The 16,580-nt window shown below is 42.1% G+C and overlaps 1 long non-coding RNA gene across 2 annotated transcripts in view; it reads right to left on the bottom strand.

The window, feature by feature from the left end:
• Positions 1-691: 691 nt before the first annotated feature.
• The window catches only part of LOC122916306, a 28,219-nt gene continuing 12,330 nt past the window's right edge, over positions 692-16,580 (bottom strand). Inside the window, exons 3-4 of one of the 2 annotated variants that reach the window (XR_006386160.1) lie at positions 14,883-14,982; positions 692-718 (exon numbers count right to left, since the gene is read on the bottom strand). This is a non-coding gene — a long non-coding RNA (uncharacterized LOC122916306). Of the gene's footprint in view, positions 719-14,495; positions 14,983-16,580 lie in introns of those variants that run through there. The other variant, XR_006386159.1, reaches the window with a different exon arrangement.

Consider the following 16,580-nt stretch of genomic DNA (forward strand, 5'->3'; position numbering starts at 1 on the left):
TCCTTCCTTGAGCAGCGCACTTTACTTCCTCTCCTAGGGTGTTGCCTGTTTTAACTACACTGACCAGTACGCTCAGAAGGAAGCGGCCAGGTGTTTGTGCTTCTACTCTTTCTGGGTGGGCTCACCGGGAAAGCTGGCAAGTGTCTGGTGGATTGCAAGTATGAAGTTGCAAATCGTGGGTCTTCTCTCAAGGTTGCAGGGACTTTGGATCTGTCATCCTGTAGCATCCGTGCAATGCTTCATTAGGAATTCTTTCAGCTGGAGTGAGAGGAAGAAATTCCAGCTCTGCTGATAATGTTCAGCAACGTTCAAGTTCTTTATCCTGTCTGATCTGACTACTTTTCAGTTGCGAAAATTCAGACTTCCCTGAAGCTAACTCCTACAAAGGGAGACTAACACAATTTTGTAATAAGCCCCATTCTTATCCTGAGTAACTCCCAAGAAATAATTACCCAGATCTAAAAGTAGACCAAGGTTAGTGAACAAGCCATGTTTCCGCCTGAAGCAACAGAATTCACTTATAGGAATCAGAAGAAAATCTGCCAGTAAGCCACAGCACCAACTTTTATTTAATTATGTAAAAATACATATATATTCCTCTTGGAGCATCTGGATGGTTCAGTTGGTTAAGTCCCTGACTCTTGATCTCAACTCAGGTCTTGATCTCAGGGTGGTGAATTCAAGCCCTGTGCTGGGCTCCACCAGGGTGTAGGGCCTACTAAAAAAAAAGATAAATAAAAAAAATATATATATGCACATATATATTTGGGTGTGTGTATATATATTATATATATTGTGTATTATATATAATATATAGATTATGTATTGTGTATTATATATGTGTATTATTATGTGTATATACACAAAATATATATATATATTTTCCCCCCTAGGTTGGAGGGAAAGGTACTTAGCTTTGAGTGTTGATATCTAAAAATGTTTTATCACTCTCTTTGTGCATTTTATAAATACATGCTGGCCACAGACAGGGTATTTTCATTGTTCTGATTGGTGCTTTTTATATTGGTCTTAATTAGCTTTAGTCTCAGACAAAACATTTGATCTGAAGCTTGAAGTTTTCCTTTCAAGCATGCTTTGTATGATATCTTTAGACACTGTCATTCCATGCTAAATTTCTCAAAGAAAAAATCATGGGTTAAGGTAAAGTTCCCATGCATAATGATTGCCAACCTAGGAACTGGGACAGTTTTCTATATGAAATGAGCAGTTGGCCTATTTCTGCCTAGATCCCTGCCATGCATGACTGTGTCTTGAGTTACCGACTGAAAATGTGGTTCTAAATGAGCAGGCTCTCCAATGATGCAAAAGAGCTGATGTTGCTATTTTCACTGCTTCCACTGCTCTGGGATTTATCTGGGAGGGGTTAGAATGGATATGAAGCAAGAACGTTGCTTCAGTAGGCGGTACCTGACAGTAACCCCAGAGACCAAGGAACCCTCTCTGCAATTTTCTGGAGTGCGCTGGAGAACTCCCCAGGTTGTGATATTGTGCATAAGGGGGCAAGGGAAGGCAGATACTGGAATTTACACTTCTTCCTTATCACATCTGAGTTGACTTCACAAGGAGGAATTGCCAGAAAGTTCTCTGCTTCTGGAAAATATATTCCCAACCATGCCTGGCCTGTTGGGCCCCTGCCGGCAAACATAGGTGGCGTTGGATGCACTGAGAGGCCACAACACCAGGAAGTTTCCAGAAGGCTTCTGCCCCCTTCTGAAGGAAAGTACGGGACCGACCTTTTTAGGAGTAGGGCCCTTTTGTAGGTACCTGTTTTTTATCTGCTTCCAAAAAGGCCTGGCTGGAGGATAAGTAGGTGATTATGTTTTCCTAAGTCTGTTGCTGCAGACACTTAACAGTTTGTGGTCATGAATGTGAATGCTAGAGATTTGAGATTCTGTATGTCTCAGACAGCAAGACACTGAACCCACTTTATGCACACAGGCTTCAAAGAAAAACCTAAGTGTTTAAAAATAGGGGTCCAGATGATTATATTCTAAGGTCCAGATGGTTTTGAATTGTGGTATATAAAATAGGAATAATATCTTCTTGCAATACAATGTAATAAAACATATAGCCTTAGAGCTTTACCTAACTGGTCATGGAAATATTCAGACTCTTGGGAGAAATTGGAAGTGAGAAACTGGTGTTGGTGGTGCTCCTTCTAAGATTTATTTATTTCACCTTTTCAAAATTGGATGATTGTCCCATTCACAGGCTAATTATCCAATTACTTTGACCCATTTTGATCAGTAATTTTGAAGTAGATGGGATTTCCATGTTGAATCTTGTGTAGGTTCATACTAATTATTGAGTCTTGTTTATTTTTCTATTTTTTGCAATAGCTGCTCAACACACACTCCCTGCCACATACACAGCCCCACACACATACACACCATCTATCTGACATCAAAACTCTCTATGAAAACAATCCAATAGGTCTTTGAAAACTGTCCCAATATCCGGCTGTCTGTTATGATACAACTTCAGGAGGAATTGTGTGGGTTCAGCCAATGTTTCTCTGATAAATAAAATGCCATGTGTCCATGGCATGATCCTCCAGAGATGTGGGGCACTTAGAGATGCTGAAAAGTTAGACGCTAAAGCCATGGACAAGCCTGGGATTAGCAACATGCATAAGATAGACGATGTGATGTCCCAGAATTGATTTCACATTAAGCTTTCTGCTTAGTTTCAAAACCCAGGGCAGAGCAATAAAACTCCACCAAAAGTTCTTAGATAGCTTCCTGTTGCACTCAGAACATTTATTTCCTTAATAAATTGTGGCCAGTAGTCCCATTAATTTTTTACCGAGCTTCAATTTGGCAAACACACTTACCAAGTTGTAGAGATGTTAAATGTAGTGAATAGTTGTAGTTACTACTCATTTTGGTTTTGGTCTTTTCTTTCACAACAGGTAGGAGAGAAGGGAAAATTTAAGACAACATTGGCATATATGCCGCTTCAGGGTTTTCCTGCTAAAATTAACTTACAAAAATGTATGCATATATACATACATGATAATTCTTTTTTGTGAGACTTCAAACTTACCCTGTTTATCAAAAATTGAATATGGTGATATCACCTCTTTCGTTTTGTTGAGACAATTTGTCCAGTAACTGATTCCAGAAAACTGCATACAAAAGTTGGAATGAAGTGTGACAAATAATTTCAGGACCCTGGCAGTTGTTTCAAGAGATTGTGAGCCAGACCCACAGGCCATTGATAAAAAAGGCACTTATGCACTAAGGTGCTTTCAGCAGAAAGTTAATACTTTTAAATTCTTGCAGAAATAAAGATGTACTCTACTTAGGTTTGTGTCCTTCTTTTTGATACATAAATCATATGTATCATTTCCCTCCCATGCTTGCTGCGGGATATGTTCAGATGCTCTAACAACTATGGGTTTAAAGCAAAATGTCCACTGCTATGGTTTCAGAATTTACTTTGCTGACTTTGACAGGTCCAAACAACCAGTTTCAGAATATCTAAAACTTTATTGTCATGTCAGGCTGAAATATTCCTTCCAGTTGCTTAGAAGTCAAATACTCTATTCAACTTCATGTATGAGAAAATGCATTTACCTACCTTCGTGGTCTAAAATCCAAGCTTCCCAAATTTAAGTGCCAATTAGAATTACCAGGAGACTTACTCAAATATGGATTTCCAGTTCAGTAAGTCAAAGAATTTGAATTTCTCACCAACCCCCAGATGCTACCACGGCTGAATCTGGGTCCCACTTTGAGAACCACTGGCGTAAATAATGTCCTTTGTCCCAGCTGATATTACAGCTTATGCAACACACACACACACACAAACACACACACAGGTGTATTATTTATTTCATTCTTTCAAAATTTTACACTGAGATTTACAAATGGCTGAAGTAAGAAAAGAAATTTGGGTAACTCGATAATGTGAATTCTCTATCATCCTGCAATATGTTTGCTTCCTGCCAAAAACAGCTTTTAAATTAAAACCAAACCAGGGGCACCAGGGCGGCTCAGTGGGTTAAGCCTCTGCCTTTAGCTCAGGTGATGATCTCAGGGTCCTGCGATTGAGCCCTGCATCTGGGTCTCTGCTCAGCAGGGAGCCTACTTCCCCCCCATCTCTCTGCCTGCCTCTCTACCTACTTGTGATTTCTCTCTCTGTCAAATAAATGAATAAAATCTTAAAAAAAAAAGATCAAAGTTAATGATTTAAGATGAGATGAGAGAAAGCCAAGATTCTGGGTGGAGTTATCAGCTCAGTAGAGATGGACATAGGCAACCACCAATTTGTTCAAGTTGAAAAGGCATTAGTTATAAACTCCACCAAGAGAGGGGCACCTGGGTGGCTCAGTGCCTCGTGTAAGTGTCTGCCTTCAGCTCAGGTAATGATCCCTGGGTCCTGGGGTCAAGGTCCCCATTGGGATTCCTTGCTTCCTCTTCTCCCTCTGCCCCTCCCCCCACTTGCACGCTTACTCTCTCTTTCAAATAAATAAAATCTTAAAAAAAAAACCTCTAACGAGAGAAACTAATGGCAAACACACGAGAAATTTCCTGCCCGTGAACTCCCATTCACACATTACAACCATGTACAACTAACTTTCTAATCTAAAAAGTTTATTCTGATGCAAATCTATCTAACAAAGATGTCATGACTCAGAAAAGAAGGAAAAGAGTTTACAACAGTATTAGCCTTCAAGGCCGCAAATGCTTCAATCATACAAACTCACTTTACATACACGCCTAAAAAATCAAAGTAGAACGTGGCCAGTCACACATAACCTCCTGCCAGGCATGGAGAAACCTCCATATGCAGGCTATGGCCCCCCGTCAGTGTCCACCTGGAAAATGATTGCCACTCCCGGGCAGGGGACAGGACGGGCTTGGTTTGTGCCCATAGCCAGACCTTAACTCGGATGTGGGCTTTTGGCTTTTCTACAGGAACCTCAGGGACACCCTGTGCTCTAAAATGAGGTGGTCAAAGCCATGTTTTTCTGTCCACTAAAGGTTTTGCTCAGAGTCAGGAAGCGCATTTAGATATCGGTGTGCATAATTGGGAGGGGAGGCAAGGAGGAGGGGAAAGTTATCCTTTCCAGAAATAAAACATTTTATGCTTTGCCTGTGGTAGCAGTAGGGGCCTTGTGCCCCAAAGCAAGGAGATGTTCTACATCACTCCCTAAATCTCTCTATGCACTGTGGAGCCATTGCCAGCCTCTCTTCCTAGAGGGGACATCATTGATCATGAAACATGCTCCCAGGGTAACAGTGTTAATATGAGACCACACGAGTCACGTTACAACCAAATGTGACGTTTCCTGTCTCCTGAATGCAAGGACCCCTCCACCGTAGAAGGAGCCCTTTAGACTTCAAGGCAGGATTTCATCTGCCACCTGAATATTAACTAACAACACATGCCTTAGGAGGACAAACAAATTTGAATATATAAAGGAAATCCATGCCAAGAAATTAACTCATCTGTTATAAATGAAGCAAATCAATCCGTTGGAGTTGGAGGCACTGGGTTTCAATGTGTTTTGGAGGAACACTGTAACAGAATTGTTAACATTATTCCCAAAAGGCATCTAATAGAAATCCACATTTTTAAACTGCCTTTTAGTGTTTGTTTCAGAAAGAAGTTGTGTCCCCTTAGTATTTTAACATGGGTTGACTGGCTACACAGAAAGTTTCATATTTTCTATACAGGAATTCTGGAACAAGAGAGCCTTTTTGTGTGAGTGCTAAGCTTTCCCCTGTACCTCATCAGGAAAATCGATGTCATGTATCACTGTTACTTCTGAGAGTCACCAGTTGTGACTCAGTGGTCTGGAAACCAGTGAGGACCCGTCTCAAGTCCCACCTGGTCCCTTTCTTCTCTCAAGCTTCACTACTGTCCACGGTCCTGACTGTTCCCACTTGGCATTTTTTCCCACCTCATAGGCTGTCTGGCCCGATTTCTCCCTTTTGCTGGCTCAAAGGTGGCCAGAGGTGGGTCTTTCAGAGCTTCTCTTTGCCAACTGAGTGGCAATGTGATGTGCACCACTCAAAGTCCTCAGAACAGTGAGGGGTGGTCAGGGCATAACTATAGATTATGTTTACCTGCATAATCACAGGTTCTGTGATACATGGAATAAAAACTGGAACATTTTTTAAATTGAATTGTAGTTGACATACAAGTTATATTAGTTTCGGCTGTACAAAATAGTGATTTAACATTTATATATAGACATTATATATACCTTACAATAAGATATATATATATATATATATATATATACCTTACAATAAATCTAGCTATCATCTGTCACCATAAAAAGTTACCTATTATTAACTATATTCCATATACTGTACAATTTGTCCCCATGTCTAAAAACAGGGAACATTTCTAACCCAACTTTTGAACTCTAGATAATGACATAGTGGCCATAATAGTATCCTTCTTCTTGTGAAAGCCATAATTCAGTGGAGCCAGCTAGGTCTGGACCCCAGGGCAGAAGTCCTATCCCATCCTGTCATATGGGTATCTGAATTTCTCCCAAATGACTGTGTAGGATCACATGATCACTGAGGTCCCTGCTAAAGTAGACATCCTATTAATTTAGACTAGAGAAAAGATGATTTCCTCTTGAAATTAGTACATATTTTATAGAAAGTCAGCAAGCCTGGCATGAGTTTTGAGATAAAAAAGAGTTTGCAAGTTATTCTGGATGCTACAGTTCCCCTGTAATTGGAATTCCATCTTTACTCTTGCTGGGATTTTTTTTTTAATGTTTATAATTTGGATAGTATCTCTTAGAAAAACCAAAACTCTTTGACAAATTCTCATCCCTTGTCATGCTCAGAAAGAATTTTTAGGGTTTCAGAGACTAAAAACACATTCATTTCAAAGAAAAAAGTGGCATATCTGCTTTTTGCTGGCAATGGCTGGAAATATATTTATGCTTTCTAATCCCCAAATGTAGTGTGAGTTCTGGACCTCTAAAAAAAAAAAAAACAAAAAAAAAAAACTGAGAGACTATGGACTCTGAAAAACAATCTGAGGGGTTTGAAGTGGCAGGGGGGTGGGAGGTTGGGGTACCAGGTGGTGGGTATTCTAGAGGGCACAGCTTGCATGGAGCACTGGGTGTGGTGAAAAAATAATGAATACTGTCTTTCTGAAAATAAATAAATTGGAAAAAAAAAAAAAAAAAACTCCAGAGGATTTACTCTCTGGGGAACAAGGAATTCCACAGGATGCAAGGACTGCTGGGCCACAGGACTCCAGAGAAGCCAAGCTGTGATAAGCAGATGACGTGTGTCAGGACTTTCCAGTAGGGCTGGTGGAATGCTCCCAATCTTAGTCTGATGACTGGGAAAAGAGGCTAGGCATCTTGAATGAGGCCACTTTAACATACATCAAAGTTGGAGAACTCCTCATGTAGTTGACCTCCCTTTCACATGTAAGTCAATCTGGGGACAAAGTCTATTTTAAATAGTTACAATATGTAGAATAGAGAGAACATTGCAATCATTGTGATTATATGTTATTCATTTTCTTGTAGGTCTCATGGCCATCAGAAGGTCAGAGTTACGTTTTATCTTTACTCACACTTAAAATTCATGATTTGGGGGCGCCTGGGTGGCTCGGTGGGTTAAGCCGCTGCCTTCGGCTCGGGTCATGATCTCAGGGTCCTAGGATCGAGTCCCGCATCGGGCTCTCTGCTCAGCGGGGAGCCTGCTTCCCCTCTCTCTCTCTGCCTGCCTCTCTATCTACTTGTGATTTCTCTCTGTCAAATAAATAAATAAAATCTTTAAAAAAAATTCATGATTTGATGCAGCACGATGAGTCACAATGTTTATTAGGGCCTGGAGGGGTTGAGATTGAGGGAGTAGCTGTCGGTATCTGCATCCACCGCATGCTTTCCTTGGGGGAAAAATGACAGTGCTTGGTTCAGTGCTTACTAAATTTTGGGCTTTTCCCTAGAGAAGAATCATGGTCATTAATGGTGAGATCTGTAGAGTGTATTAGTAAATATTAAATCAGCAGCTTGTTAAGGAAATCTCCGGGCATTCTTTGGACACGAACCATAAAACGGGTTTGCAATGGTCCAGCTTGATGCAGTTCAGAAGACCTAACCACACGTAGCCTGCTGAGGTCACATGTGCTTTCCACAACACCAGCAAAGAGCAGTTAGGCTGTCCTCTTCAAACAAAGTGGAAGCCTGCTCATATGGAGAAAATTCCCACTCAGGTCCCACACCAGGTACAATATGCTAATGAGGGAAGGAGGGGGAGGGCCACATGGTTCTGATTGGTTGGAAGGGTCTCTTCCTGATTGGTCGATACTGGTAGGCAACTCAGGCAGCCCCTTCCTTCCTTTTGGAGCCCCGTCCTCTGGTTTAGGTCCAGCTTGTCAATGGGGAAGCAGTTCTGCTCTGTGAGCGAAGCAGTTTAATAATAACAGCAAACAGAAAGCGTCGCAGGTGCATAAGGCTTTTCACTTACGGCTTGCTCCCATGGTCCCTGACTATCTCAACTGCACTGGGCAGAGGCCCCGCTTTCTTGGCTCCTATTAGAATTTTAAAATAATAATAATTTTTAAAGCCTCAATCTTGTTTCTCAGAGACATCACGGGAAAATGGAGTCACTGAAAAAATCTGTGCGTAGACACAATCAAGGAGACTGCTGGCTGCTCGGACGGAGGCAGCCCCTACACTCCTCCCCTCCCACTGCAGAAAGCCATGTATTTTGACATGCCCAGAAATTATTTCCTAACCCTCCTCACTCTGCGTGTCAGTGCAGGTCATGGTATCGAACTCCTGCCTAAAGCAGTGACTCCACCCTGGTCCCACATTAGAATCACCTGGGATGCATTTAAGTCTCCCAGTGCCCATCCCACTCCGCCCACCCTACCCCTCACCATAATTCTGATTTGGGTTACCTGGTTACTTGTATCAGGCTCCCAGGTGTTTCTACATGTGTCCAAGATTCAGAACCAGGGCCCGCGGAAGTATAATCAGACCATTTGTGATATTGTGCAGATTCTGAAAGAAATGCTGCGTGTTCCACAGGTTTTTGCTACTCAAAGTGTGGGTGGGGCTTAAGCTAGCGGCTTTAACTAGAAAGAGATTTTTGGAACTTTTAGAGAACAGCATTGTCAAGTAGCACTTTCTGAAGTGATAGAAATGCCCTACATCTTTGCTGTCCAATATGGTAGCTGTCGGCAGGTGTAGCTGTTGAGCCTTTGAGAGGGTGCTCATGCAACTAGGAATAAAGTGTTTAGTCTTTTAAAATTAATTTAAATTTCTTGTAAAGAATTGCATATAATTAGCAGTTGCATTATGAGACAGAGCAGGGAGAGGATTATTAAGGGACTGAGTTGGTTCCTTCCATAGTATGGAGAAGGTGCCCCTTCTGCTTTGCCCTGAAACAGGAGTACGCCTTGGAGCAGCCATTCTCAAGGTGTGGTTGCTGGACCAGCAGGAGCAGCATCATCTGGGGGCTTGTTAGCAATGCAGGATCTCTGGCCTCACTCAGACCTACTGAATCAGAACCTGTATTTAAACAGGTCCCCAGGTGATTTGTACAAACACCAAGAAGTGTAAGAGCTTTGAGAAGCTCTGCATGTAGATAGTCGCTCTGCCCTTCAGAAGACGCGATTTGTACTCTATATTGTCACTGGTCAGTGTATGTTGTAAGAATTGCCATTTGGATGGGGGTGGGGAGAGCCTGGGTGGCTCCATCTATTAAGTGTCCTACTCTTGATCTCAGCTCAGGTCTCGATCTTATTATCCTGAGTTCAAGCTCAGCCCTGGGCATCATGCTAGATGTGGAGCCTATAAAAAAGAAAGAAAGAAAGAAAGAAAAGCAAGGCCAAACAGGGATAGACACAGATAATGGAGAACAACACATTTGAAATTGGGGATGGATTGGTGAATTTGGAGGGCAATAGGGTTATATTTTAGTTAATAAGTTGAGGGTAAAGGAGAAACTATAGAGAACTGAAAAGCCAAGATCTAACTCAGGGTGTATCTCACCTCATCCTGAAATTCACCCCTCTCTTTAGATGTGGACCCACAGGGGATATGCTGCCAGATACATTATTAACATTGGAGATTCCTGCATTGTACTGATCAACTAAGCTGGTCTGTCTCCTTACTACAGTGAAATTGGGAACTGATTCTATTCTTTACCTTCCAAAGTCCCACCAGATTTTTGCTTCACTTGCAAGATGAGAGATTTCTCCTGTGAGGCTATTAAAAAAAGCAACCAAAAAACCTCAACCAACAAAGTCATTGCACTTAGCAAAAAAGGGGCAGAAGATATAACAAGGAGGAGAGTGGTTTATGTAACAGCAGCTTTTGGTAATGAGTGTGGGGACAGGTCCCACCGGGAGGACATTTAGGCTATAATTTTTGAAATGAAAATTGGGGCCCAGCTGGATAGTGGTCAAGTTCGAAGCCAGGAACCATCAGAGCCAGGAAGTGGAGTAGCAGATGACTCAGCCCAAGGGCATGGGAGGTTGGATGACTGCTTCACCCAGGGGAGCACCAACAGTCATCTCGTGTTGGTGGTGTTGTGTAGTCCTCTCGGTATAAGCGGAAATAAAAACCAGTCTTCCTGCAGCTCATGAGAGTAATTTAATCACAGTTCTGCATGCCAAAGTCTAGATATTTAGCACCAACCACCCCTGCAGTTTCCTTAGTGTTGAATTTTCCTTGCCTTGGGACCTGCTGTCCCCATACTCATTTCCTCACTTAGCGCTCCCAATCCAAATATAAAACTAAATAGCTGGGAATTGGTTTTAAATGCCTCTTTCACAGCTGTTCAGACCATCCTAAGTACCTTAGAAATCAGATTAAACTATTTAAAATCAACATTCAGGGGCACCTGGGTGGCTCAGTCATTAAGCATCTGCCTTTAGCTCAGGTCATGATCCCAGGGTCCTAGGATCAAGCCCCACATCTGGCTCCCTGCTCAGCGGGAAGCCTGCTTCTCCCTCTCCCACTTCCTTTGTTTTCCCTCTCTCACTGTTTGTCAAATAAATAAATAAAATCTTTAAAAAATTTATAAAAGACAAATCCTTCACACTTTAAAAATAAATAAATAAATAAAATAAATATTCATCCCTCCCTCTCCCCTCCTTATACAAAAGTTATTTTTATTTTTTTTAAAGATTTTATTTATTTATTTGACAGACAGAGATCACAAGTAGGAAGAGAGGCAGGCAGAGAGAGAGGAGGAAGCAGGCTCCCCACGGAGCAGAGAGCCCGATGTGGGGCTTGATCCCAGGACCCTGGGATCATGACCCGAACCGAAGGCAGAGGCTTTAACCCACTGAGCCACGCAGGCACCCCACAAAAGTTATTTTTTAAGATTTATTTATTTGAGAGAGAGTGAGTGCACAGGCAGGGGAAAGAGTAGATGGAGAGGGAGAGAATCTCAAATAGACTCCCCACTGCATAAAGCCCCCTTGGGGGTGGGGGGAAGAGCTCCATCTCCCAACCCTGAGAGACCAAGACCTGACCTGAAGCTGAGAGTGGGATGCTTAACCAACTGCGCCACACAGAAGCCCCCAAACGCTTTTTTTTTTTTTTTTGAGAGCTATCATTACAGAATTTCATTTGCAAATCAACACGGGATGAAAACAAATGAGATATTTTATTCTGGCATTTCATGTGTTTCTATGCACATGCAAGAGCAAAGCCCTTGAGGGAATTTGATCCATGGTCTCCTCCCCCAGGACCTACAAGGTCCTGGCTCAAGAAAAAACATAACTGGCATGTTGACAGATAACTTCTTATGTTCTGTGGCCAAAATAAGGATACAGATAAAAAGTCCAAACATGGGTCAAAAGTATCTATTCAAAAAAGTTTTTCACAATTACTCTTCCACAAAAAGAAGGGAAGAAATAGAGGTTGAAGATCTATTAACTCAAGGACATGGGAAGTAGTAAGAGGGTAAAGCTGGTCCAAAGAGTATGGGAGGGTGTGGGGACTTGGAGCTATACCCAAGGACTCTAAAGAGAACAGTGAAAAGTGCTACATACAAGACCAGTTAACCAGCACCAGGGCAACCAGACCTTGGTGATCTGTTTTACTGAAGGAAACTATTTGCCTCTCTCAAACAACACGCACAAGTTAATGTTCCAAGCCTTAATCAACAGTAGTGAGTCAAGCACAGATGCATTCCTGAACATGACTCCATAATATCTAAGTGGATGGGTTAAATAATGGCTCAGTATGACACAAAAGAACAGACTAGCCTTACCCCCAATCCCAACCCTCTCTTGGCCTTTTTTTCCAAGTGCTGGGTATAATATGATGGATCTCCAACTGGTTTCAATTGAAATCACTCATTATACATGCAGTGTTCACAAGAGATTCAGCTAAACAGGACTGAGATTCCTCTAGTTTCCTAGCATGTTGATTAAAAGCATGGCCTTTCCCTCCCTAAAATGTCCCCTTTGTAGCCCACTGCCCCCAACATGGTACAAGATATTAATTCAAAGGAACTTCATGCAATAGTTAGATTCCTCTCCCTTGCAAATCTGCCTTTGTTCCTGCTCCATGGTGCCCACATTTCATTCAAGGCAGCAGGAAAGCATAGCAGGAAACATTCCGCTGAGCACGTTCTCACCCATAAGCAAGTGAGAAATTAAACAGGAATCTTTGACTGGATTGAATTAAACGTTCTTTTCTCTCTGAATGCAATGCATGAAACTGTAAAATTGAAACATTTATGTGATTTAATGTTAATTTCTCTTGAGGGGGTCTCTACAGTTTAAAAAAAAAGAAAGGAATTAGTGAATTATGACAGTAAAAGTTCATTCTCAGATATTACGTTCCCGTCAAAGAAATTTTTCACCCTAAAGTAGGATGAAGTAAGAGAAAAACTTGGGTTATCTTTTTTAAAAAGATAAACTGATTTTTTTCATACTTACATGAACATGATTTTCTATATTTGTTTTTGTCACTTATTGTAGAGGACTACCGTGTTTTTCACTCTTTTTCCACTTGGATGCATAAATTAGCAGCTTAGAAGAAGTGGGAGCATGTATTTTCCATTTCTTAGGAACCTAAGTATTCATAAAACTGTCTTTCAGCATTTGAAAAAGTATTGGTAACCCTAGAGAAATTTCTCAGTGCTGTTTTTTTAAAGAATAATAACAAGATTCTTCACATATCACTATTCCATTTATCTTTTAATTTACTTTGATAATTATTGATTCAGCTGTATCTCCTGCCCCCCAAAATATGTTCAGGTCTTAACCTCTGCTACCTGTGAATGTGTCCTTATTCAGAGAGAGTCTTCACAGATAGAAACAAGTTAAGATGAGACCATATTGGATTCACACGAACTGTAATCCAGTGACTGGTGTCCTTATAAGAGGGAAATTTGGACACAGACACACAGGGAGAATGCCATGTGACCACAAAGGCAAAAATGGAGTTATGCTGCCGCAAGCCAAGAAATGCCAAGGACTGGCGATGATTACCAGGAAGCTAAGATTGGCATGGAACAGACTCTCCCTTGAGCCCCCAAGAAGGAACCAACCCAGATTGATCTGGGACTTCTGGTTTCCAGAGCTGGGAGAGAATAAATATCTGTTGTTGTAAGCCACCCAGTTTGTGTTCTTTTGTTATGGTGGCCCTAGGAAACCAATGCCATGATGATTCAGATAGAGACACCAAAACAATACCAAGCTTATGAGCACACTATGTCTCTTTGATTGGATCTTAACTAGTTAGGAAAAAGCTATAACTATTGGAAAATTGCCCAACACTGTTTCAGTTCTCTGTTTCCATTTCCAGGTGGGGCTGTGGTACAAATAGGAGAACAGACTCCCCAGTTTTGTCACCTCTGATAGGACATCCATTCCAGGTGACACCTGGAGATGTCAAGGCCACAGGGCCACTGCCCATCACCTACACGCACAACCTTCCTGAAGTCCTGAAGATGGGAACAGATCCATCCGTGATTCTGCCAGAGGTAGTGGTTGGCCACGGATTTATGGGATGAGGCTACTCCCAGGTGCTGGGAGTAGGGGTGGGAGATATTGTCTAAAGGGGATGGGTGTGTATGAGAGACCAAGACTTCTGCAGCTTCTGCTCCCATTTGCTCTTACATAGGTGGGCTGAAGGCCCACACCAGAGGGCAGGCAGAAGATGGAAGAGCGTTCTCCCTATGAAACATCCCCTTCAAGGGGCAGAGTCTGAGCCTGGGGCCAGCATGGGACAGTAGCCAACAAGCTCAGGATAAATGGGAGGATCACAGTCCCAGCCTTCAGACCTCTGGAAGGCTAGTAGGGACACAGACCATGCAGCTCCTGGAGTGTGCAATGGCACTGCTGTGCACCCAAGAGGGCTTCTAGCTTGAGGGAACCACTGTCCTTAGCAATCATTTGTCTTCATTAGCTATGTTTTTGGAGACCAGGAAAAGAAAAGTCCAGCAGATACAATTCTCTGAGATACAAGCATGCCAGACCTGCCCTCAGAGGAGACCAGTGGGGGAAACTGAGTCATAGTCAATCCCAGGCTCTGTCATCACTGCCCTGATCAGCAGCCTTGGGGGTATATTCCAGGAGCAGCTGGCTCAAGGGTGGCATTTTTATTCACTCAGGCATCTTCTGAGATGTTTTCTTTTTCCTCTACTTTTCTTCATTGGTCCCCACCCTGTGGACAACTTGCAGGTGTGATAACTCCATGGATCTGTCTTAGGTCCATGTGCCTCTGTCTCCTCATAAATATTTCTTCTCCTTTCATACCATGTCGAATGAGGGAGGACCCTGGAATCTTCCCACTTTGAAAGGAGATGCAGGGATCTATGACTCCTCCTGACCATAAACAGGACTTACCATGGAGCAAGACATTTATACCTTTCCTTCAGAAGGTTCACACTTACATGATGCCTGGCCAGAAGCATCCTGGGTTGAACTGTCATTCAGATGAGTAATATCATCTTCAGGTTCAGGGTGCATCTTCTGTGCCAAGGACAAAGCACACTAGAATATAAGAATTATAAGATGTGTCCACTGACCAGAACCAGGTATTCCAGAAGTATTGGACACTTCGAGTTCATACAACAACTAAACAAACAAAAACAGAAATGGACCCATAAATACAAACTGATGGTTAACAGAGGGAAGTAGGCAAAATGGATGAAAGAGAGTGGATGGTACAGGCTACCAGTTATGGAATGAATAAGTCACAGGGAGGAAAGGCACAGCATAGGGGATAAGGCCAATGGCATTGTAATAGCGTTGCATGGTGACAGGTGGTAGCTACCCTTGTGTGGAGCACAGCACAACATATAGGGCTGTCCAATCACTGTTGTACTCCTGAAACTAATGTAACATTGTGTCAACTAGACTTTAATGTATTAAAAAAGTTCCTAGTGTAAGCCACCTTATTATTTCCATCCTTCACTTGACAGTCTGAATAAACATGGGCTAATGGAAACAAACCTGGAGATACTGGATATTCTCAGGCATTTCTCTTCACTAGAGAGGTGATGTTATAGCTTGCTTTAAGAGCAGAACACATGGAAGACAACTGATGTTGCTTCTTCAGGCCACCAGAGACAGCTGTGAGAGCCAGTTTCCCCACAGTGTAACTCAAAGACCCCTAAGTTCCATCTTCTAGGGCCCCCCTCTTCTTTAATATCCAAATGACATATCTGAAACTAGAGTTCCACATGGCAGACTGATAGTACACATTTGCCTCCCTCCCTGCCCACATCCCCCTATAATGAAAATAAAGGAGTACAAGCAGAATTCAGTCCATCACAACAAAGAGATCTGTGTGATCTCCGTCAGAAAATTTCAGCCAATGATAAAGTTAACCAAGACCAAATAGATGAGAAGATCCTGGTGGAGGGTGCCTGGATCACTCAGTTGGTTAAGTGGCTGACTCTTGATTTTGGCTCAGGTCATGATCTCAGGGTCGTGATCTCAGCATCATGAGACCAAGCCCTGTGTCAGGCTCCTGCTTAGCCAGGAGTCTGCTTGAGATTCTCCCTCTCCCTCTGCCCCTCTTCCCTCCCTCCCTCACACCCACCCCACCATGGCTCTTGTGTGCTCTCTCACACAAATAAAGAAATAAGTCTTTAAAAAAAAAAAAAAGAGGATATTGGTAGATAAAACAATGAATGAAACACCCACTCCCAGACATACAACAGCTTGGAAGATAAAGAAAACTTTCAGAGGAAAAGAAAATCAGATCAATTTTAAAGAGGAGATTCAGACTGACAGCATCCATTAGTTAGATCTCTTTTCAACAACACCAGATGGCAAAACACAAGGAAAAAAGGCCTTCAAATGAGGAAGAAAAAGTATTTTGAGCCTAAAATGTCACTGTTAATCAAAATATCAATTAAGCACCAGTGCAAAATAAATACGTCTTCAGACATATGCAGACTCTGAAAGTTAGCCTTCCGGAAACCTTTGTGAGATAAAATGGGGGCGGGGGGAGAACTGAGATCTAGAAAATAGTGGCTCTACCCCAGAAGTACAGAGAAAAAGAGCTTTAGGATTATATTTCTCAGCATATCTAGAAAAGAATCAATTTGATTGGAGCAGAAATACAGAAATCTCTAGAAGAA

This window comes from Neovison vison, chromosome 8 (genome assembly GCF_020171115.1).
Source record: "Neovison vison isolate M4711 chromosome 8, ASM_NN_V1, whole genome shotgun sequence".
NCBI classification, from domain to species: domain Eukaryota; kingdom Metazoa; phylum Chordata; class Mammalia; order Carnivora; family Mustelidae; genus Neogale; species Neogale vison.